Genomic DNA, 9,712 nt, shown 5'->3' with positions numbered 1-9,712 from the left:
TATACTGTTGCCCAGACTGGAGTGCAGTGGTGCAATCTTGGCTTGCTGCAACCTCCGCCTCTCAGGTGCAAGCAATTCTCCTGCCTCAGCCTCCCGAGTAGCTGGGATTACAGGCATACACCACCATGCCCAGTTAATCTTTTTGTATTTTTAGCAGACACGAGGTTTCACTGTGTGGCTAGGCTGGTCTCGAACTACTGACCTCGTGACTTACCTGCCTCGGCCTCCCAAAGTGCTGGGATTAGAGGTGTGAGCCCCCGCACCTGGTCTATTTAGGTCTTAAATAGACCTAAATAGACTTAAAACTTTAAGAGTAAGTTTGCCTTACTTGCAATGAGTCTGCGTATGACTCACTTACAAACCGAAAAAATTACCAGCTTAGAAAGGTGGTGACAAATTTCAGCAGCAGAATCATTCCATTGAAAACACACATCCCAGCACATACATCAGCTGGGAATTGAGCATGCCATTTTTAACTCAACTAAGAGCAGGTCACACACATAGGCAATCTTCTAGTCATGGATTAACACCGCCTCTGTCAAGAGACTGGTGTTTAGAGTCTACACTTATCCACTTAAAGTAGCTGTGAAACTCTGGGCTAGTTCCTACATGTGTGTCTGAGCCTCAATCTATGGCCTGCATAATGAGAATGATAATAGTACTTATGCACGTGGCTGAGGGAAAGTATGAACTGTGCCAGGACAGTTGCTCAGTAATTATGTTGGATCTCTAACAAAGTCTTAAACCTTAATAACGTAATGGCCCCAGATCTTGTCTACACACTTTAGAACAATCTGCAAGTATGGATATGTTTCTAAGGAAGTGTGAATTTTATTTTCAATAAAAAATGTAAGTTATGTTTCTAATTAGGTGGAATCAAACAGAAATAGATGCTGAGGCAATCATAGACCTGCTACAGGGGTTAATGGTGGAAACAAGCTACAAATGCAGATGTGGTTTAAAAGCTGCTGGGTTTCAAAGAGCTTTGGATTGGCTGTGTTCCTTAAAAATATTTTTTATTTATTTATTTTTCTTGAGATGGAGTCTCGCTCTGTCACCCAGGCTGGAATGCAGTGGCACAATCTCGACTCACTGCAACTTCCACCTCCCAGGTTTAAGCGATTCTCCTGCTTCAGCCTCCTGAGTAGTTGAGATTACCGGTGCCTGCCATAACACCCAGCTAATTTTTGTATTTTTAGTAGAGACAGGGTTTTACCATGTTGGCCAGGATGGTCTCAATTTCTTGACCTTATGATACACCCACCTCAGCCTCCCAAAGTGCTGGGATTACAGGTGTGAGCCACAGCATCCAGCCAAAAATATTTTTTAACTTTTTACCCCCAGGCAAGTACCTCTGTGTTTGGTACACTGGCAGAAGCAGTTAGAATGGGGAAAGCATCAAATAGATGGAGATGAGAGATCCTAGTGAAGTTGAATCTCCTGATACATCTTTGACTCCCTTCTTCCCCAGCTGCCCAACTATTCGCCTTTAGCTTTTCAGATGTAATTCGTTCATGAAGCCACCAAGCTGGGGAAGCTTGAAGAAGTGTCTAGGCCAGCTTCTTGCCTTCATTCAAAGCTTCACTTGAAACAATCAGGAACCATGGCTACCTACGCTTCCAAGGGAAAGAGACTGCAGTCCAGTCTATTGCCTGCCTGTACTGGGGCTACACTGGGAACATTCTCCCCACACCCACCCTTGTAATACAAGCCCATCTTCTTTTAGTAGTCTCTGGGTCTGGTCTGTACTTTGTGTTTATGGCAAATTGATATCCTGTCTATGGGAAATTTCCACTAAAGTGGGGAGTGCTGATATGGTCAAAGCCTCTGTGAGGGGTAGCACTTCCTTGTTTTCTGCCTGATTAATCACCAGGTGAATAGACATCCTTCTCCCCTAACTTCATCACTTCTATTCTCCACTCCCACTTGCCCCTCTGATGCAGTGGCTCGCAAACTAGAGAGCATGCGTCAGAATTACCTGGAAGGTTAAAACACAGATTGCCAGGCTTTATCCCCAGAGTCTCTGATCTGTAGGTCTCAACTGGGGCCTGGATGTTTGCAATTTCTAACAAGTTTACAGGTGATCTGGGCTACACTTTGGGAACTGCTCCTCCAGTCCAACAATAAATCTCACTCTAGTGTTCCCAGTAACTTGCACTTACTCCCGCCTTTCTATATAATACCTCCTCCATTTTTGGAGGTAAAGTATAGCCTTCTCGCCACAGTTATGTGCTACGATTTATTGAATTCTAATTGTAACAAGCAAGACATATATTATTTCAACTACAAATTTGGTATCATTAAACAGAAAGAGGTTAAGTAACCATGATCTTACAAGTGATAAAGAGAAGATTTCGAACTCAGATTTATGTGAAAAATGTTTGCTCTTTCCATGATCCCAGGGCTGGCAAATAGATTTTTAACTTGCTGTCAACTCCAATTCATTGGCAGCAGCTGCCTGGAGCACTGGATTGAGGAGTTTCAGGTGGGATGGGTGCTTGGCAGGAGAGAGCTCTAGAACTGCTGAGCTACACTGCTCGGGGTGTGGGAGTGGAGAGTGGCAATGGGTGTGTGTTGTGTTTGCATCCCCACATGATGCTTTGCCTTGTTCATGGATCAATTTTGTTAGGACCTAGAATCAGATGAAAGACATGTATTTAAGTTTATTTCAGAGGAAACAATAAATTTATTTCCTTGTCCCTTTTTCTGAAAGGTGACGTTAAGTTTTTGAGTCTATATTTGAGGTATAATAAACTGGAAAGTAAAATGAAATAGTCCAGGTTTTTATATTTGTGTCTAATGTACATTTTAACCTGATTGACACAATGCGTTGTGTAGCTAGTTTTCTGGAAAAGTCAATCTTTTAGGAACTGTTTTTCAGACCTTCAATAGATTTTTTTCTTTCAATTTCAAAAAAAAAAAAACACAAACAAACAAAAAGAAATGCAACTGGTATATAGATAGTAGTAACCAACATAAGCATGATGCCCTAAAGTGGCTCAGACAAGAGAGTTATGTTAATTATAATCTTTGAATATTTCTATCTTTCAATGTGACCTATCTCATGGATTGCCTTATATTGAAATAATTCGATGTGATTTAGGAGGAAGGTAATGACATTTCTAGTTTAGTTCCTCTCTCTGTGTTCATATTCACTGTGGGACTTGTTATTTTTAATGCCTCAGAGCTTTATATGAACAATGAATTAAATAATGTTTTCCTGCTGCATCTTAACATTTATTATAAGTGTGATTAAATGGCATATAACTTAATGGCATCTATTTTGTTTGATCAACAAATATTTACAAAAATGTATCCCCAGACACTGGGGATATAACAACAAACAAAACATAATGTTCTCATGGAACTTACATTCTAGAGAGGAGAGGCAGACAATAAATGAGTAAACAAAGAAGAAAATTGTATATAGTGATAAAGTGTGTTCAGGGAGTGAGAAAAACTATGTGTGTATTTGTGTGCATATGTGTGTGTGTGTTTTGCTATTTTACAAGTGGTCAGGGAAGGCCTTTCTGAGAAGGTAACATTGAATGTGGAAAAGAAACCAAACATGGATAGGTCTGGGAATGGAGCATTCCAGGCAGAAAAAAATGGCCAGTGCAAAGGTCCTGAGGTTAAAAGTCCATAGGAGCCAGAGTGAGTAGGCTGGTAGGGAGTTTCAGCTGGGGATGCTGCAACCTCTCTATTTCTGCCTATAGGATGGTTGAAGATGTGCAGGTGGCAGTTTGCATATAAGATGCTAGAGTTGAGGGCAGAACACTATTGGCTTCTAGTGGGCAGGGACCAGGGAGATAAACATCTTGCACTGCTCTTGATAGACTCACACAAGATTTATCTTGCTCATATTGTCGTGAAAAATTGTCTCCATTGAGAAATCCTAAAGAGGCTTTAAAGCCAGGCTAAGAAGTTTGAATTTTATCCTAAGTACAGTGGGAAGCTATTGGAGAGTTGCAAGCTTTAAAAGGGAATCTTTCAAAGATCACTTTGGCTACTGAGTGGAAAGTGAATTGTAAGGGACAAAGGTGAAAGAGGGACATTCAATAGCAAGCTCTTTCAGTAGTCCACAACAGAGATGATGGGGGCCTGGACAAGAGGAGTACTGGCGAAGGTCTTGAGAAGTGTTTTTCCTTCAGGAAGGCTGCTAAATACATATAAAATGCTGTTTCCTGTGACACCATTGTGTTATCTTTTACTTTTTCCTTGAGAGATTTTTCAGATTCAGAATCCCCTGGTTTCTCTACATACATTTAAGAGAATTTCGTGGCACCAAATTACAGAAGACCTTGCTCTTTCAAATGCAAGTCCTTATCCTCTTGCTCTTTAACCTTGCATATCCATCTGCATTTCAAGTTGTTCATTGCTCAGAAAGGTAATCTATTTGATTTGGGCTTGTAAAAAGAGATAAAATTACTTGTGCTTCTTGAATAACAATGTGTGATTTTTTTTCTCTGAGGGTCAATATGAATTAGCCTACATACATCATTTTACTAAATGGGAGACTAATGATATGAATAACTGGGACCAAGTCTACATTTATTCTATTGAAATAGTAACATTGAACATCGGAATCTCTTGAAGAGATTCAGGTATTTCAGTACTCATTTTACTTAGGCATTAAAGCCTCACAGATAGTTTCCAAGTGCATTGGCTCCTCCCTGACAAAGGCTACTCAGCTTCCAAGACCAGAAAATTCTTGCTGTTGTCCTCTTGTTCCTCCTCATAGCCAACTCTTCTTTCTGCAGCTCCACAGCCAGTGGCCCCCACACTGACCTCAGTGTGTCTCTGCAAATGCAGAGATTCACAAAGCAACAATGTGGAAACTTGTCAGTTCACCTGCAGAACAACTCAATTCTCATTTGAAGGGAGGAGCATCCTGTGCCCAGCCTGAGCTGAAGGGAGTGGCATGATGTTACCATTGGTAGAAAACTGGGTAAAGGGCTCAAGGGCTTTTTGTCTATATTTTCTCTATATTATTTCTTAAAACTGCATATGAATGTACAATAATATCAAAATTAAAAGTTTAATTTAAAAAATAACTAGTTAAATGAATGGACATAGATGAACCCCTAACTCACAGTCTTAAAAGAAGAAGATCCCCCAGATTTTTAAACAGTATATATACCGTACCTTATAGTAAAACTATAAGGAAAAGCAAGGAATTAAGGTGAATTTTAGGATAGTATTGAGAGGGAAGAGGTGGAAGAGGAAATGTCATCAACATAAGACACCCAGAGGGCCTTAAAGGTACTAAACAAAATATTCTGACTTAAAGTGGGGAAGTGAGAAATGCAGGAATTCATTTAAACATTATTCTTTAAACTACACATAAATGTTTTTATATTTTGCTTTGTATGTATGACATATTTAAAAATAAAAAGATAAATTTTAACTCTCCAAAGAACAAAAAGACCCAGGGTCTGAAAGAAACTGATCAAGAACTTTATAATGTTGCCAAAATGAGGTCAATAAGACCTTAGGCAAAAATTTAAAATATAACCCATTAGAACCCAAAAATAGAAAATATAACCCAAGAGAATCAATCTCTTTCTTTCTCTCTGTCTGTCTGCCTTCACTGGTAAAAATTTTGCTGACTAGAAAAAATTCTGTAGGAGTGAGGAGCACTAGAACTTATCTATAAATGACATTTGAGAGAAATACTCTTTCCCCCTGCCCATCCTGCTTGCCAGAGCAGTACTGATTTAGCACACTTTCCTGTCCAAAGTTGAAAGGTTAAAAATAAAGCCTACCTCTCTGGAAGCTGGCATTCTATTAGCTTGGTGTTCAAGGTAGCCATTGAACAGAAGGCTGTTGAATGTCAGAGAGTGTTCAACGGGGCTGATGGGCCATCCTGTGCCAGGTGAGCAGCTTCTCCCACCCACGACCTGCCTTTCCCTATGTGTACGTCCATCACAGGGCTGTTCGTTATGCCCTGTGCAGCAGCTCCATATTTCTTATTTGCTTCACTCTTTACGTGCCTCAAATAGCTCACTTTTTCCTGAGGCCTTGCTTAGCCAAGTTCTCTGCATTTGGTTCCTTTGATCTTTCTGCTAAAATCAATCTCTTCTCTAATTATCTTCTGTTCCACTTCTTTGAACCTCTTCCAGTTGCCTCCATTTTTCAAGGAGTCAGGTGTTTAATAAAGAATCTCGATGAGAGTCAGGCAGAATCAAGTAACGCCCATGCCGGCTCCCAGGTAGAGTGTTGAATCAAGTAAATGCCCCTGCCTGCTTCTAGGTAAAGTGACTTCTTTAAGCAGAGGAGATGGTTTACTAAAAATTCCAGAGCCCAGACAGTTTCCTACTATGACAGATGCATAGTAACAATCACCAAATGGAGGAATTAATTGACATCTCTGTTAAACGGGTTAGGCCATATTCTAACTTGTACTTCATTTGCTTTCCCATTTTGCCCTCAGCCCAAGTCTCTTTCTGCTTTCAGGCTTTTCACTGAAGTCTAGTAGTTTATTTCATAGCTTATTTCATCAGTGCTTTTGTTTACACATTTTAAAATTGAATTTCCTGCTCACATATTTAACCCCACTAGTTTAATTCACATCGTGGGATTTTGCTAGTAACCTTGTTTGCTAGATTACCATTATTTAGAATTATTCTATTTTATCTTCTCCAAATGACTCATAGTCATGTTAATGTTGTCTTATTTTTTATTTCTCTTTATTAGAGAGTAGACTTTGCCTCTATATTTGTTACTTTCAGTGTTTGTCTAATTAGTCACAGTGCAAGGTTTATCATATCCTATGATTCTGACACAGGTTTGGGCTGAGAAGAATAAAGACCACTGTCTTAAAATGATATATCTCAGACTTGCTTCAGAATAATCTAGTGGGGGTGAGAGGAACATAATAGGTGAAATAAAATTGCCACGGGTTGATAGTCTCTAGAGTGAGGTCATAGGTACATGGGGTTCATTGTTCTATGCAATTATGTAAATGCCTGGAATGTTTCCATAATGAAAATTATTTTTTAAAAAACAAAAAATATAGATCAATAGATAGAAAATTAGTCCCTATGAATTCTTCCTTTAGGATTTACAGAAGGGGATTTCCTCCATCCTCCTCTAGCTGATCCTATCATGTCTTTTCATCTATTGGTGGTCCAGCCATTTCTTTACATTCATTGAGAAGTTTAGCACTTGCTTCTTCTCTTCCTTTCTTTTAAAACCCCACTTCTCTTGTGGGAGATTACATTGAGATTACTGGATGTGTGGCTTACCCAGGGCTTCATATCCACAACACTAATCATCTCCATTCTCACTCCCTTCCAGTCACCACCACTCCTTGATTAGACTCTAAATCATTTTTTAAATGGTACATATCTATACTGCTGACTGACTGGCACTCTGGATAAAGCCTTTAGGTTATGTTTTGATATAAAATTTAGTTTTTCTCAGCATCAGTCAACACATAAAACATATATAATCCAGCCATTTCTGTCTTAAAATCCTTCAGATCTCTTTATCAATTTCAGGTTTAAAGTCAAGTTCAATATCCTTCATATCTACTCTTGCTTTTCCTACCATTTCCAGCCTCTTTCCCTATATCCTCCAATATTCACTCTCTTTCCAGGCATTCTATACCAAACTGCCTTGTCTTGGTTCGTGGGAGACGAACCATGTTTTCTTATATCTCCAAACTTTTGACCATACTGTTCCCCAAAGTTGGAATATCCTCTGTCTTTCAGCCTTTGGGGAACTTCAGCAACTTTCTTTTATACCTCAAGACCCAATTCAAGCATGATTCATTTGGGAAGGCTTCCTTGAGCTGTCCACATTGAGTTAAACACCTCTCCAGCACCTCTTCCGTAGCACTCTTTGTCTATGTCTACCCTAATACTTTGAAACCCAACTGTTAACCATGAGTATTCTTTGTTTCCTTTCTGGGCCATGAACTCTTTGACCTCTTTCAGCTCTCTCTCCCCACAACCCAACCTAGTGCCTGACATATAGTAGATGTTTGGATGAAAGAGGAGCTGAATGAACAGAGAAATGGATAAATGAATACTATGTCATCTCCTTAAGGTAGCACCTTCCTACCAAGGGCCATCTCTAGAAGTTTGGGCCAACAATCTTGGACCTGCAAAGCTCCTCCAGTCTTAGCCTCTTAATTTCTCTGCTTATCACCTGATGCATCTGGCTCCAGCTATATAATGCATTCTTCCTTTTCTCTGTGAGTTCTTCCTATTTAATGCTTTATCTATATAAGTGTTTTCCAAATGTGGGAGAAGATAATTTTTAAGTGGTACTCAGATAAATGTCTTTTGGCAGTCTTCTATGTACATTCATTAATATTTGGGGGAAAACTTAGCACATAAGACCTGTGATTTCATGCAGAATGTTGCTTAGGATGAGACAAATATAGGTATGGCCAGGGTAATCAACCTTACCCTAATGTCATAAAGCAGGGGTGAGGTGCCCATGTATATTCACAGATGTTCCTTCCCCTATTAGTGATCCTGGCTGTCTACGCTTCTCATGGGCATGACCACGGGTTCAGTGCTCATGCCCATGAGAAGCATAGGCAGCCAGGATCCCTAATAGGGCGAGACTTCATATACTGAATTCCATAGGCATCTGTGTGTTTTATTCAGTGATGTTGAAATGTCACTCCCTGAAGTTGCAGAGTACATACATGTATACTTAATTACAACACATAAAATGGTCAAATATCTTTTGAGCTTTCCAACCACATCCCCATGCAAGTTCAGATATTTAATGTCAGTTAATATAACAATGGACAGATTTGTCTCATTAATGTGGATCCTCAACTTTGTCTGAAACTATCAAGTAGCATATCCAATTATTTTGATCAAAAATTTCCATCCTCCTGGCTGGGTGCAATGGCTCATGCCTATAATCCCAACACTTTGGGAGGCTGGGTCAGGTGGATACCAGAGGTCAGGAATTTGAGATCAGCCTGGCTAATGTGGTGAAACCTCGTCCCTGCTAAATGTACAAAATTAACTGGGGGTGGTGGTACACGCCAGTAATCCCAGCTATTCGGGAGGCTGAGGCAGAAGAATCACTTGAACCCAGGAGGCAGAGGTTGCAGTGAGCCAGGATTGCACCTACACTCCAGGTTGGGCAACAGAGTGAGTCTTGGCCTCCAAAAAAAAGTTCCATCCGTCTCATCCGTCTAATAAGAAACATCTTCAGCCATACATGTTATAAGTCAATTTGATTTATTCTATTTTTTGTTTACTATTTTTACCTTTTGTTTTAAAAAGTTTAATAACATCGATTTTATAGTTTACTATATCTCATCAAATCTAATACACCATTGATGTGTAAAGCACATTATTTTCCATGCCACTAAGAAGATGAGAAATGTTGCCAGTTATAATTGCTAGATGCCATTGATTGTAAGTTAATACCCCAGTTTCAGAGATATCAAAATTATTTTGTAAAGTGTGTCTCAAAGTTGACGAAACACAGTATATGTAATCTCTTCAACATTAGCAAGTGATACTTATATTTCATTGTTAGTAGCAATGTAAAGTTTCCCTTTTGAATAAATTTAATTTAAAAATGAGTTGATTTACGGTGGCTCAAGCCTGTAATCCCAGCACTTTGGGAGGCCGAGGCGGGTGGATCACGAGGTCAAAAGATCGAGACCATCCTGGTCAACATGGTGAAACCCCGTCTCTACTAAAAATACAAAAAATTAGCTGGGCATGGTGGC

The 9,712-nt window shown here is 39.6% G+C and overlaps 1 protein-coding gene and 1 long non-coding RNA gene across 4 annotated transcripts in view; one reads left to right on the top strand and one right to left on the bottom strand.

Moving 5' to 3' along the window:
- Positions 1–9,712, top strand: part of LOC108284106 (schwannomin-interacting protein 1) — a 586,546-nt gene that overhangs the window by 426,073 nt on the left and 150,761 nt on the right. The gene's annotated exons all lie outside the window — the stretch shown is intronic.
- The window catches only part of LOC119467253, a 14,766-nt gene continuing 14,694 nt past the window's right edge, over positions 9,641–9,712 (bottom strand). Inside the window, exon 3 of the long non-coding RNA XR_005195787.1 lies at positions 9,641–9,678. This is a non-coding gene — a long non-coding RNA (uncharacterized LOC119467253). The remainder of the gene's footprint in view (positions 9,679–9,712) is intronic.

This window comes from Cebus imitator, unplaced genomic scaffold, assembly GCF_001604975.1.
Source record: "Cebus imitator isolate Cc_AM_T3 unplaced genomic scaffold, Cebus_imitator-1.0 Scaffold270, whole genome shotgun sequence".
NCBI classification, from domain to species: Eukaryota; Metazoa; Chordata; class Mammalia; order Primates; family Cebidae; genus Cebus; species Cebus imitator.
This window is presented reverse-complemented; position numbering and strand designations above follow the sequence as displayed.